Source organism: Larimichthys crocea, chromosome XXI (genome assembly GCF_000972845.2).
Source record: "Larimichthys crocea isolate SSNF chromosome XXI, L_crocea_2.0, whole genome shotgun sequence".
Classification (NCBI taxonomy): domain Eukaryota; kingdom Metazoa; phylum Chordata; class Actinopteri; family Sciaenidae; genus Larimichthys; species Larimichthys crocea.
Window position 1 is genome coordinate 18,334,956 of NC_040031.1, and position 12,591 is coordinate 18,347,546.

Here is a 12,591-nt window from a genome sequence, read left to right on the forward strand (position 1 = left end):
GTACCAAAAATCTGAGTAAAAATGAACTGCATGAAAAAAAAATGGAAATAAAATAATTTGTTTAAGATTTTAAAAAGTGTCTCCAGTCACCTAAATGCATTTGTATGTGAACTTACGGAAACACCGTGTCTATAGCCAGTTTCACAGACCAAACCAACAAAGAAACTGCATGTAATGTTCACTCTCTTTTGTCAGAAAACTTAACTGCACTTTAAGATAACAACCGGCCGTGTAGAGATGCCACTTCAATGTTGAAAAAGGAAGATTTAAAAAAATATATATAAATAAAACAATTGTAAAACAATCAGAATATCCACGTTTTTTTTTTTTTGTAATATTGAATTTGCAGTACAAAAGAACATCTTGGCTTACCAAACAATCAAAGAAACACTATCCTTTTTATTGGACCAAGAATGTTCAGCCTCTCTCTTATTTTTCATTCAATACATCCTTGGCTTTCGGCTTTCTGGTGTTTTTGTCCTCCTTGGAAAAATGTCCTGGGCGGAGGAGAGTGGAGGAGAAAGACTTTCACTCAGTGATTCAGAGGCATCGTGTAAACGCCAGCATTCTCTTTCTGACAACCAGCGTTAATTGCAGATCCGACTCGCCCACACACTCCACATTTCTCCTGGAAGGAGAAGCTGAGACACTGAGATTGAAGTGGGATGAGGAGTACAGGAAAAGATGCTGCAGCTGCCCGTTCCTCACACCGTCACCACCTCTCCTTTCTCCCTTTCCACTGAAAACTTGTGCTAAGACGCTAACATGCGGTTACGCACATTTACAGAGACATGCAGGGGCACACAAACATAAAATGTAACAAGGCTAAAACATTTACTAAACAGTGGTAGTCATCGTGGAATAGCTTGTATTACTATATCATCATAGTGTTGATTAAACGATACAGGGTGGAATCTATGCTCTAACATCTGAGAGTGTGTTTTCGTAATGGCACAGGTAGGACATTTGGGGTCTCTGGGGTTGAGCAACAGCTCACCGCATGCATGAAAAAGACATTTACGATGGCACAGGCTGGGCCTTCACAGACATCATATTCATTCCTTTGACTAATACATGACATAAATTGTTAAAATGATATTCATTTCAGCGGCATTGAAAAAATCCTTCATCCACACATTAGACATAAGAGCTCACGTGATGTGGATCATGAGCAACAAGGCCCATTACTGCTGAGGCCTGGGGCAGCACAGAAGCTAATGACTGCAGATTGGAGGGTGCTTTACTGCTTTGCTTTAGAAATCACTGGCAACCAGCTGGTATGGTAATGTACATGCCATCAGAACAGCACTAACAGTGAAAAATACAAGCGTGCTTTACTACTGCTGCAACAACTCATGTCCCTGAAGAATTACTTTAACAATAAAATTTGTCATTGGTTCGCCATGATACTGTAAGTAGTAAAATGTTTACTACTGGTGTTAAGGCAAAGTACTCATCCTGAAATATATGTAAGTAAACAATACAGAGACGTTAAGGCTGCGGATCTACAAAATATGCTAGAGTTTATCCATCAAAAAACACAAACACACTTTACAAGTTGCAAGCAAAACTTTTCCAAGGACTCATAGTTCATACCGGAAAAAGAGAAGTGAACAGAGAACAATTTCACTTTATGCGAGCTGTATTTTCTGTTACAACCGAATAAAAATGACTCCTTCAGTGCAATATTAATGAGGCATGTTTAGTGTAGGCATACACTAGAAACATTTGAGAAGGTCAGGTTACTGTTGGCTATTGCCTGCTCTGGCGAGAGGTTAAGGTCACAAGAGTCCCGGAGACTCGAAGAACCATCAGACACCAGAGATCCTCTCTCACCTCTCCGATACAAAACTTATCTTAAATTTACTGTGTAGCCTGTCACTTGAAATCATAAAAAAAAAAAAGAAAGTTGAGTTACCTCCAAAACATGTCACATTTTTTCACCTGTTTGGATACATTTTAGCTGAGCCTCTTTGAGCTTTCTTGCTTTTTTAAATAAGTAATGACTGTGTGGGTTAATTTTTCTTTATCAGATATAAGGACCTGACTATCTTTTTAAAGAGCAAAAATACAATTTGCTCAGGCTTGATGTCATACTAGTCTCCTCATGTTAAACAGATTACAGTGTGTTGTACATGTACAGACAACACTGCTAACAACATGTATGGCAATAAGCAAGTAGTAGTGATGTCATCGTGCACCAGCACCATCTGGATTTCAACACAACTGTGGTCAAGCACTTAATAAACCATGTGCAAAACTCATCATATATTACAGATGATTAAAGTTAAGTAGGTTGAGAGTAGCTTACATGTCTTTTTAAGAAGTTGCACAACGTGCAAACATAGAATTTGCTGTAAAGTCAATAAAAAAAACCTCAACTTGTATTACTGGGACACACAGTGTGAACTGTAGCCGGCTTGTTGTTGCGAAGGCTCAGCAGTGTTATTACTGTATACACACATTGATTACTATTTTGCACAAACGATGCTGCCTGTTTTTACAAAGTACAGTTTGACCATTTCAATCCCACGGTGAACTGCGAGGGAATTATTTATTATTATTATTTTTTATATATAACTCATAATTCCCAGATGAAACATCTTTAAATGATGTCCAGATTATAGACGCTTTTTTGGTCCCGGTGAATCCTGTGAAGGAAAAAAAAAAAAAAAAAAAAAAAAAAAAAAAAGTTTCTCGCGATTGAGTGATATCAACAGCGCGCGCGCGTCTTTGGCTGCACCCTTTAAAAAACATTATTTATCACAGTTTTTCACTGCGTCAAAAAAACCTCACTCATAACGTGACATGACCGGTGTTAAGTGACACGACACGGCTCTTTGCATATCTCATATTCAGCACGTTAACCCCCCTCCTCCGTAGAAGATATCTACACAGATAGACAGAGATATATACTACAGTAAATGTCTCCCAAATCCACTCTACGTCTCCCTCTTGCGCTGTTCTGCTCTCACTCACAGTAGCTACAGTACCGCTGCCACACTCCCAACAACATTGTTTCTATTTCCGTTACTCACCTTTACTCCCAAGTCAGTCGCTTAGTATAGACACTCTATATCGGTGGCTCCAGTGGATAAACGTAATTTCAGTTCACATTTACACGCTGACTGCTATTTTAGGGGGAGCTGACAAACTCAGAAAAGCCAGTCTCCCTCTTGTCAGTGAGAGACTCCTCCCCTTATCTGTCGAACTGCCTCCCTCTCTCTCTCTCTCTCTCTCTCTCTCTCTCTCTCTCTCTCTCTCACGCACACATACACGCATATGCACGCACACACACACACACACACACAACACAAACATGGCGTCAAAACATCAAGCACAAGTAGTAAAAAAAAAAAAAAAGTCCGTTTTTTTCCACTTCATACAAAAACACACACTTCTTATAATATATACATGCATTACTTTAGCACACACAGCCGTTGTGTCATTATAATAATAATAAGTGTAAAAAAAGTGTGAGGTGGTCACACATTAAACTTGTGGAAACTTTGGCAGAACTAACAGACAAATAGAGCACAACGATCTGAATCACAAGTAAAGTACAATCTGTTTTCTTCACATATTTGGTGCGACTACTTTTCCCCCAAATTACTCAGCCTCATCACATTAGATACATTTGACGTCACATCTCTAGGACAACAGCAATGGAATTTGGTTTAAAGGACACCTCCCCGCAGCCAATGGGAAGCTGCAGCGTCTGTTGAGCAGCCAATCAGGGTGCGGGAAGGTGGGACCTGTTTGCCTGAGCGTCTGAGCCTGTCACGTGTATGTGCAGGATCAGAGGAGGTGTGGTGCCTGGCCCACCACACTGTTTTTTTTTCTTCTTCTTCTTTTATTTTTTTTATTGACATTTAAGCAGGTGCGATAGCAAATTCGGCGCAATTATCATCCACTGTTTCAATTATGCATTTAATATAAACGTCATGAACGTGTGGAGAGGGTTTAGAGGGGCTAACTGCATGCACATGGGCACCCATTATGAAGAAATGTAACAGTTTAAACTGATTACAAGTTAACAGGGCTAGCTGTCTCATACTGGGGCTTGAATGTAGTGTTGGAAGGTAATTACATTTACTTGTGTTCATAGTTTATTTGGGGTATTTTTCATTCTCTGCTACTTTATACTTATACTCCACTACATTTTAGAAGGGAATAGTGTAGGCTACTTTTATTTGACAGCTACATACTAATGCTACTAATGCATAAATGACACTAACAGGTAATTTGGCCTCCATAATTAGTACTTTTACTTTTTTTATATTTAATATAGGCTTATATTTGTGATGTTTAAAGGTTTAGTGTGGAGGATGTATGGGGCTCTATTTATAGAAAACAACAGAAATTGAAAATAAGTATAACTCTGTTTTCATATATCGTATAAGATGCTGTTACCTCAGAGGGAGCCTTTTATATCTACATATGCTGTGGGTCCTTCTCCACAGAGTTTACCATATTGAACTACAGAGTTTAGCCCAGTACAGACACACTAAATGATGGCTCTAGATAAAGCCACAACTTCCATGGCTGTGATGTGAAGTGTCAGAGTGCCTAAAACCTGCAGTTCCTCGATCATCTACTTGAGGCTGGCGTCCATCTCCACGAGCCCACTTAATTGTGTATGACAACTGTACCAAGGCTGATTTATCAGTAAAGCATAGGCTACTTTAAGGAACAGTTTGTAGTATTTAGCGGCATCTAGAGGTGTAGCTGCTGATTGCAACATCCTCGCTTCATCTTCATCTGCCGCTAAATACTACAAACTGTTTCTTAAAGTAGCCTACGGTTTACTAATAATTCTTATGAGATGGGCCATAAATCACATTTAACATGTGCGATCACATTGCGATCACATGCTGACATGTCACAAGATGGAGGGATGGCTAAGCAACAGCCGAATAGGAGGTCAGAAAAAAAGTTTAAAAAGATGGGTTATAATCAGTTCACGGGCAAAAAACAGGCTTTCAGAACGTTTTGTATGTTAGGCAACATTGAATTACTTACTTATGGACAGCTTTTTAGTTTCTTTTAGTTTGGTTTCAAGTTGTTGTGATGTTAACTAGTAGCAGGAAAACTGTGAGTATTAGTGGAAGTATGCTGGAAAAATATTTTTATGGTTGAGCAATTGGACAAATTTGTCAGCTATCACTGATTGTTTGGTTTATTGGACAATTTTTGTCATTTTATTTAGCTGATTTAATGGTCTGCCCCAGAAGAACAAGTAAGAGCCGACGTCAAGTAACAGAGCTGTTCATCATTGCAGTACACACAGACTAAGCTCAAGAAGTGAGAGAGGAAAACCAAACCGGAGTCCGTGATCGTTGGAACGATGATAAGCCTGATTTTTATTTTTCTGTCTGTCATTTGAAGGCAATTAAGCTAGTCAGTGCAGTAAAAGAGATTTTTCTGTTAATTGGAACGTGTTGGACTCATCGCTCTCACACATCTTCCTCTGTATGCTGCAGCAGCAGCTCTAGCGACAATTTACTGACCCACAACCTAACTAATGTAAGTTGTATTACTTGCTGTATTGTTGTTCGTTCTATATCATGGTATTTGTCCGTCAGCAAAGGGTTTAATAGTCACAAATATCTAAAAGGTTTGCTAATGTTACCTTCCTCATTAGTGTAGCTACAAACCTACAACCTGTCTTCAGTCTAAATAACTAACTCTTGCCAGTTTTTGCACGTCATTTCTTTGATGAGAGTTTATATCATAACAATTGTTTTGCTTCAGCTATGACAAAAGAAACATCCACTTCGATGGTGTATAAGGTGTGTTGTATTTTGGGGAGCATAGCTTCAGAAGAAGCACTGATACACCCTATTTGTTTGTCCGTTGAGTTCAAATATCATCAATCTTGTTCCAGAATCGCTGATCCCACGTTAAAGTAAAGTATCTGAATCCTCTGCTTCCACCACAGTTTGAATCCCAAGTCAACTTGATAATGTATGGCGCTCAGAGGAGTTATACAAACTGCACAAAGTTTCACACATTAGGCTTTTCATTATCTTGTAGTAAAGGCATGTTGCTTTTGAATGGCTGCTTCTGCGTCATGTGACTTTGTCGTTATGGTCAATGTACTTCATAGACACATTACTGATTGCTTAAAAAAATGTAAACTACGAAGAGTCATCAGACTAACTCACTTGAAGTTTAAATACACTCACATCTAATCACGTTTTCAACATAGCAGTCAAAGCAATCTAGTATCTCTGCAAACATTTAAGCATTGCTGAATAGTTAAACAATGCAGGACTCTTTAGATATCCTCTTCTAATTGCATCCTGTTTTATAACTGTACACTGTATGCTCACTAATGAAGGAAAAGGGTTTTCACAAAGTATGGCTGCTGCTGTATGTAGCTCATTTGTATTAGTCTAGTATAGCCTGGTCCCTAGTGTATTGTGCTACCTTTTTCACCAGTTAGTCTCAGTCCCAAAGGAAAAGTCTGTGTCTAGTCTTCCTCATCCCTCCTGTTTCCTCAGGGCTTAAAGCCAAGGAGTCATAACTTGTCCTTAATGGCTTATAATGCCCATACAACACAGTTCCCGCATTACGAACCACACCTCAAAATATAAAAGTTCAATTCAGAATAGTTACACTACTTCTTGTGCCATAGTTTAACAACAAACTGCAATAATTTCTGGAAGTTAATTAAATTTAGTGTGCATTATCCTGCTCTTGGCTCTTGGCCATGCACCGGTTCAGGTTAAATGAGGGCGTGCTTTATGGCCTCATGAGGCTATGTGCGCTGGCTCTTCCTGCAGTTTGCTTGAGCTTTGGTCCACTTTTGCTTTACTGTGCAAACCCATGAACACTATTAAAGCACGCACAAATTCCACCTGACAGGTTTTAACAGACCAGTAGACTTGCAGACTGAATACAAAACCAACACTGGTGTTCTTATGGTAGTCACAGTGATGCTTGATTTATACTAAAGTACTCCCTTCTGGTTCACATGCACACACCAGTCATTTATATTGCACCACTATCAAATTGTTAAAACATGATGCCAGATTCATTTCCTTTATAATGTGGGTGGCCTGCTTTTGATGGCAAAAACAAAACATTTGGAACAACAACTGAAAGTATTTATATGGTACAAAATGAACTATCACAAAATGTATCACAAGAGCACTGATGAGAAATGCAACATGAGATATGTTGATATCAGGAAACAGCTCTGATTCTTTCCTAAAACTTATGTTCCTGACCAGACCCTCATGCATAGTTACATTTATCTAAATGTCTATAAAGTATCTGCTCTCTGTGATACTTGGATTGAATAGGCTTTCTAACTAATTTATCTTTTTTTATCTGCAGATCAAGATATCAGCCATAATAATAATTTTGCTTCAACGTCATGTGAGTATAGTATTTTGACCAGTTTATCACAGGGCAGTATTCTAACAAGTAAGTCAAATTTGTTTTCCATCTTCTGAAAGTATTTGGTCCACAAGGAAAAGCTCTTTGCATTAACAAAAAAGTGGAATAGTAGGAAAAATCTGACAAAACTATTGACTATTGATTGTTCACCTTTTATCATCTAACACATGCATCTCTTTCCTCTGCTTTAGATGGTAACGCTAGTCGTGACAAAAAAGAATTAGACAGAAACAGTCCCCAGCTGTTTTCTTAGAGTGTTTTCAGACAGTAAACTTTCTGCTGTGTAGTGATTCTTAGTGAGTTCAGGCTGATGCAAACTGACAACAGTGTGGATCCAAATTGCTCTCAGCATCTCCTTTAGCAGCACTTTTGTGTCGACATACACCCCTCCCATCTTCTCAAAGTAAAAACAGTGATGTTAGCAAAAATGTAAGCAACACTGAGGTGATTATTTACATCAGCTTGTTAAGTTTCATATAAACATGATGCTACAGATAAGTTAAAATAAGATGGAACTTTATTTATCCCAGAGGAGACTGTTGATGTATGTAATACGCTAATTTATCAAATCCACACGATCAACACATAAGATAAAATCACACATTAGATTCACTAAACCTGAGATCTTATAATGACATTAGTGTTAATTGGCATCACATATCTGTCCTGTGCAAGGAGTCAAGACCTTACCTGACACCTGTGTCTCACCTGTTTGTTGTTGTTGCACAAACGCCTTCACAGAGCCTGCTGTTCTAATCTTCACTTTTCCAACTATAAATCTCGACTTTCTTTTTCTCTTCTTTCCGTTCCGTCTACAACTCTTCGTCTTCTTTCTGCTGCTTTTGTTTCACTCTGCCCATTGATTTACCTCAAAGCCAGACCAGCTGGCTTTGGATGCTTCCCTCCGAGCCCTAAGAGGCCCGTCTTCACACCCTGTTCTTCCTCTTGTCCCTTAGTCTCTCTGCCGGCAGAGAGTAAGGGGTGCATTGGTTTGAAGGGTAGGACCCCAGATGGACATAGACATGTCGGGCATGCGTTATATGATGTGGCTTGGCTCAGGGCTCTACGGACCAGCCACAGCTGTCAATCATAATTCCAGAAGGTGTTGAGGATTTTTCTTGCCTTTCACAGACAGCTGAAAAGAATGCAAAAAGGTAGTTTTCACAACATAGTCAACAGTTTTAGATAAAACGCTTAAAGTGCACATGTGATTCTTTATAGTAACGCAAATCTTCTTTTTTCATGTAGATTACAAACATCTTTTTTTAAATGTATTAACAGTGTTTTAAATTAAGCAAGGAAACTTATTTTGTATGGCATAGTAATAGTGAAGTATTTCAACAAGTTGCAGGGACATGCCAAATGACGGTTTGTTCCAGCAAGGCTTTGATGCGCGACAGCTGGCATTTCCAACATTGCACCAGACCACAAATAGACCCAGACACTCTTTCTCTCCAATTAAAAAAGAGACTAAAACACGCATCTCATGCAGCAAGCTTTATTAGGCTATATAAGTCAAGTTTGATCTACAATACGATAGTGAGGAAAGAAATAGATGTTTATTTTGTAAATGAGAAAAGCACAAACAGATCACTGAGTCACACAATTTTCTGAGACAGCAATCTGACCACAGAGCTCTGAATAACATTTAATTATCTGAGGCTCATTAAAACAGCCTGTCTGAAAAGCCCTTAACACTACTCACCAATCCCTGGTTCTCCACTCACTGCAGACTACACATCCAGTCATGGGACAAACGCTGCCAACAAATGCCATACAGTACTGCGGTTTCAGTGTTTTTTGAAATAACAATTCTGGAATATAAAGTTACCTATTAAATATTCTGCAGGGTGAGTTAATTACATAACCACCAACTGGGTTGTTAAACAAAGTGCAAATGTACTAATGCATTATACATTTAATCGTATTATTACAGTTACATAAAAATGTGCTAATTAACTTAATTCGTTGTGAGAAAGTGCTAAAACTCTCCATCCACCGTGATTTTAATCATATTGACAGTACGTAACTCTTCTAACAAAGTTGCATCTGAGGAGACCACAGCAATGTGTTAGATAATCAAGATCAAGATCTAAAAATACTTCATGTCTCACAGTCTAGATCTCTTCTCTCATTACCCACTGTAATTAAAAGTAACCAAGGCCTGCCAGCTCCAAATAGCATAGAATAGCACACAACTGTTAATGTGAAGGAATGACACTTGAAATGAAAACCCTCACGGTATCAGTTCACCGAGGAAAGTGGAGCAGATAACATGGCGCTATGAGAATACCACTGAATATGGGTCAGTAGAGAGGTGTCCAGTTAAATTTACTGGTCAATGGTTGTCAAATGTTCTTTTGCAAATCTAGAATAATGCACTTACAGTGTATTTGTTATCCAGGTTTAATGTCAGGAACAACTTCTCAAGTGTTCTGTGATGTTTATAGCTCACTCCAGTACAACTTTGACACTGCAGTAGGTTTTGCGGAGCTTCCTCAGGCAGAGAACGACAGCATTCAAAGGTCTTTATGATGAGCTGATGATCTCTCATGAGATTACCGGTCTCTTGGGTTTCTGAAAGTATTATTCTCTGTTTATCACACTGCTGTATGCTTATCAACAGTGAGATGGAGTAGCCCCATCATCCACCCTGTCTTGTTTTGCTTGATGGGCTCTATATATTTTTTTTCCCTGCAGATGTGCGGAGATCCAGATAATAACACATGCTCTTTAATTATCTCTAATATTCACATGAGCCTATAGCTCCATTTATAAAATGTAGTCTCCATTGTACTGAGCTCATTAAAAATTGAACAAGGTCAGGAATGAAACTGCTCTTACCATTATTCATTTTGTCCCTAATTTCAAGTATTATTTAATTAATCACCTGGAATGACTCAAATAATTCACAATGTCATAAGTCGCTGGGTGATATTAGTGAATTTCATACTGACAAATGTACATTTTTGTAAGCTAAATGGAACAAATATCAGAACATGTTTTCTATGTTTTTTTATTTATTTTCTAAACAAGAGTCAGTTGTACATTTCACTGGTGGTTGTGCTCGATTAAAAAAATAATACATGATGTCTTAAAGATGTCTTTTCTGGCTTTTAGGGGATGAAACTTTGATGTTCTATGAGGCATAACGATCATTTTGTACTTTTTGCATTTCACTGTTGGCTAATTTCACAGATTTTCTGACTTGATGATTGCATCATAAGCAAAAACCTTGTTACGTGTGTGGTGTGTGTGGTGTGTGTGTGTGTACGTGTGAGTTTCTGACATTGCCAAAGCCAGTCAGCAGGTGCCATCACTTCTCATTCCCACCATTTACAGTGTAAAGACATGTTGAGGACGAGCAGGATCAAGGGAGTCTGCCAAAGGGAATGTGTGGGAGAGACCACTCTAATTTCTGCCTTTCAGCCAGTACTTCTTGGCATTTTAGCTACGATTCCACATCAAGCTAACGGTACTGTAATTCGGTTTGTCAGACTGTATCGCAAGAAAGCTAAAGATATCTGAATGTACTGTCACTGTTTGCTTGTAGGCAGCATTTAGAGAAGACAGTGTTCTCCGCACAGCTCCAAAAGCTGTTTATTTTTTAATTTTAGACCTTTATAACTAATAGGTGGCACATTAAGAGGCCTAAAATATAATGTACAGTATAGGTTCACATTTCTTGCAACATGTTAGAGCTAACTTTACTGTTTCGTGTTTGTTTAGACAATGGTCTATTACTGCATGGTTGATTTCTAAAACCCTACCATATCGCACAATTGTAGGTAGTAGGTGCCCAGTTCTCACTAAGCATTATGACTCATACCAGGCATAGAGCAGCTATCCAACTCTAATCCACAAGAGATAATTTGGTATTCATGTTTTACAAATGTGCTTGAGAAAAATCCCTAAATCTTTTTGGCAAGTGCAGTCGAGAAAGTCGTGCAAGCATGTCATCCACCATGAAAAGGCAGCAGGATGGTTCAGTAAAGCAGGGCTTTGTCTCCCGAATTCCGCCTGAAAGGCACTGCCATCATCAGCTTTCTTTGTTGCAGACTTTGTCTTTCCAGTATTTTACTGGTTTCTCAAAGGTAAATAGAGGCTTGACTCACTGGGGCACATGCAGTTTTCCTACAACAGGTAATAAATTTGCGTGTCAGGCCTGCGCGTCACAGATTAAACATGCTTTGTTTGGGATGATTTATGAGTGTGATGTCGTGCTGGGTGCACTTGGCTGTGAGGAGCTGAGGGTTTGATGGTGGTGAGGGGGTAGCAGGTGGGGCGGTGGGTTGGTGAGTGTCAGATTTGTCTTACAGGAAGACTGATCTGTAGCTGCTCCGAGGGTGCCCACTGCAACACACACCTCTGTCATTAATCACACACAGCCTCGGAGTACAGAGTGCTTTGTCTTCTCCTCCTCTCACACCAGTGCTGCAAGCTGTCACCATCCTGAGAAAAGCTTACTTCAGAACTATCAAGAAGTAAGAGAAACTGCTGGTGCCTTTCTGAAACTGCAGGGTATATATATGAGTTCCCAGAGAAAGATATAAAGTTGCAACATGAAACCAGGACCCCTGACTCATTTTTCTCTGCTGTTGAATGCCAGCATCTTTATCCGCCTCTGAAGAAAAAAATTAGGCTATAAAACCAAAACATCTTTAACTCATGTATGAGTAGTTTCATTAATATGTTCTTGCCTTTGTCTAGACATTGCCTGACTATAATGTCTGCGCTATTCTTGTTCTCTTCCTCCTTCAGAGAAGGTTACCTAGATATAGAGGATTAAGATCATTCACTATCCTTTGGAAGAAACAGCTGATTCAGCAAGCAGCACAGCTAAAAGCATGTTGACTTATACAGCTGACCGCTGATGCCCCACTTTCTACTGATCTCACACACTCACTCACTACACAGTTGTATTAAATTTGAGGTTTATTTGTGGCTGAATATATATATATATCTATATACATATATATATATATATATATAATATATATTATATATATATATATCTATATATATATAATATATATATATATCTTCTACACACACACATACATTACACACACATAATTTTGCATATTATATATTATATTCTATAATATATATATATATATACACATACATATACACACACATAATTTTGGCATCACATTACATACACTATGTGCATTCAACCTT

General features: G+C 38.6%; 1 protein-coding gene across 12 annotated transcripts in view; it reads right to left on the reverse strand.

Moving 5' to 3' along the window:
- mef2aa (myocyte enhancer factor 2aa) overlaps positions 1-12,591 on the reverse strand; it is a 101,179-nt gene that overhangs the window by 52,352 nt on the left and 36,236 nt on the right. For 2 of the 12 annotated variants that reach the window (XM_019263002.2, XM_019262999.2), the window contains exon 1: positions 8,116-8,494. The gene's annotated coding sequence lies outside the window, so the exon portion shown is untranslated. Of the gene's footprint in view, positions 1-3,038; positions 3,211-8,115; positions 8,543-12,591 lie in introns of those variants that run through there. The other 10 variants (XM_019263007.2, XM_019263005.2, XM_019263006.2 and 7 more) reach the window with 8 other exon arrangements.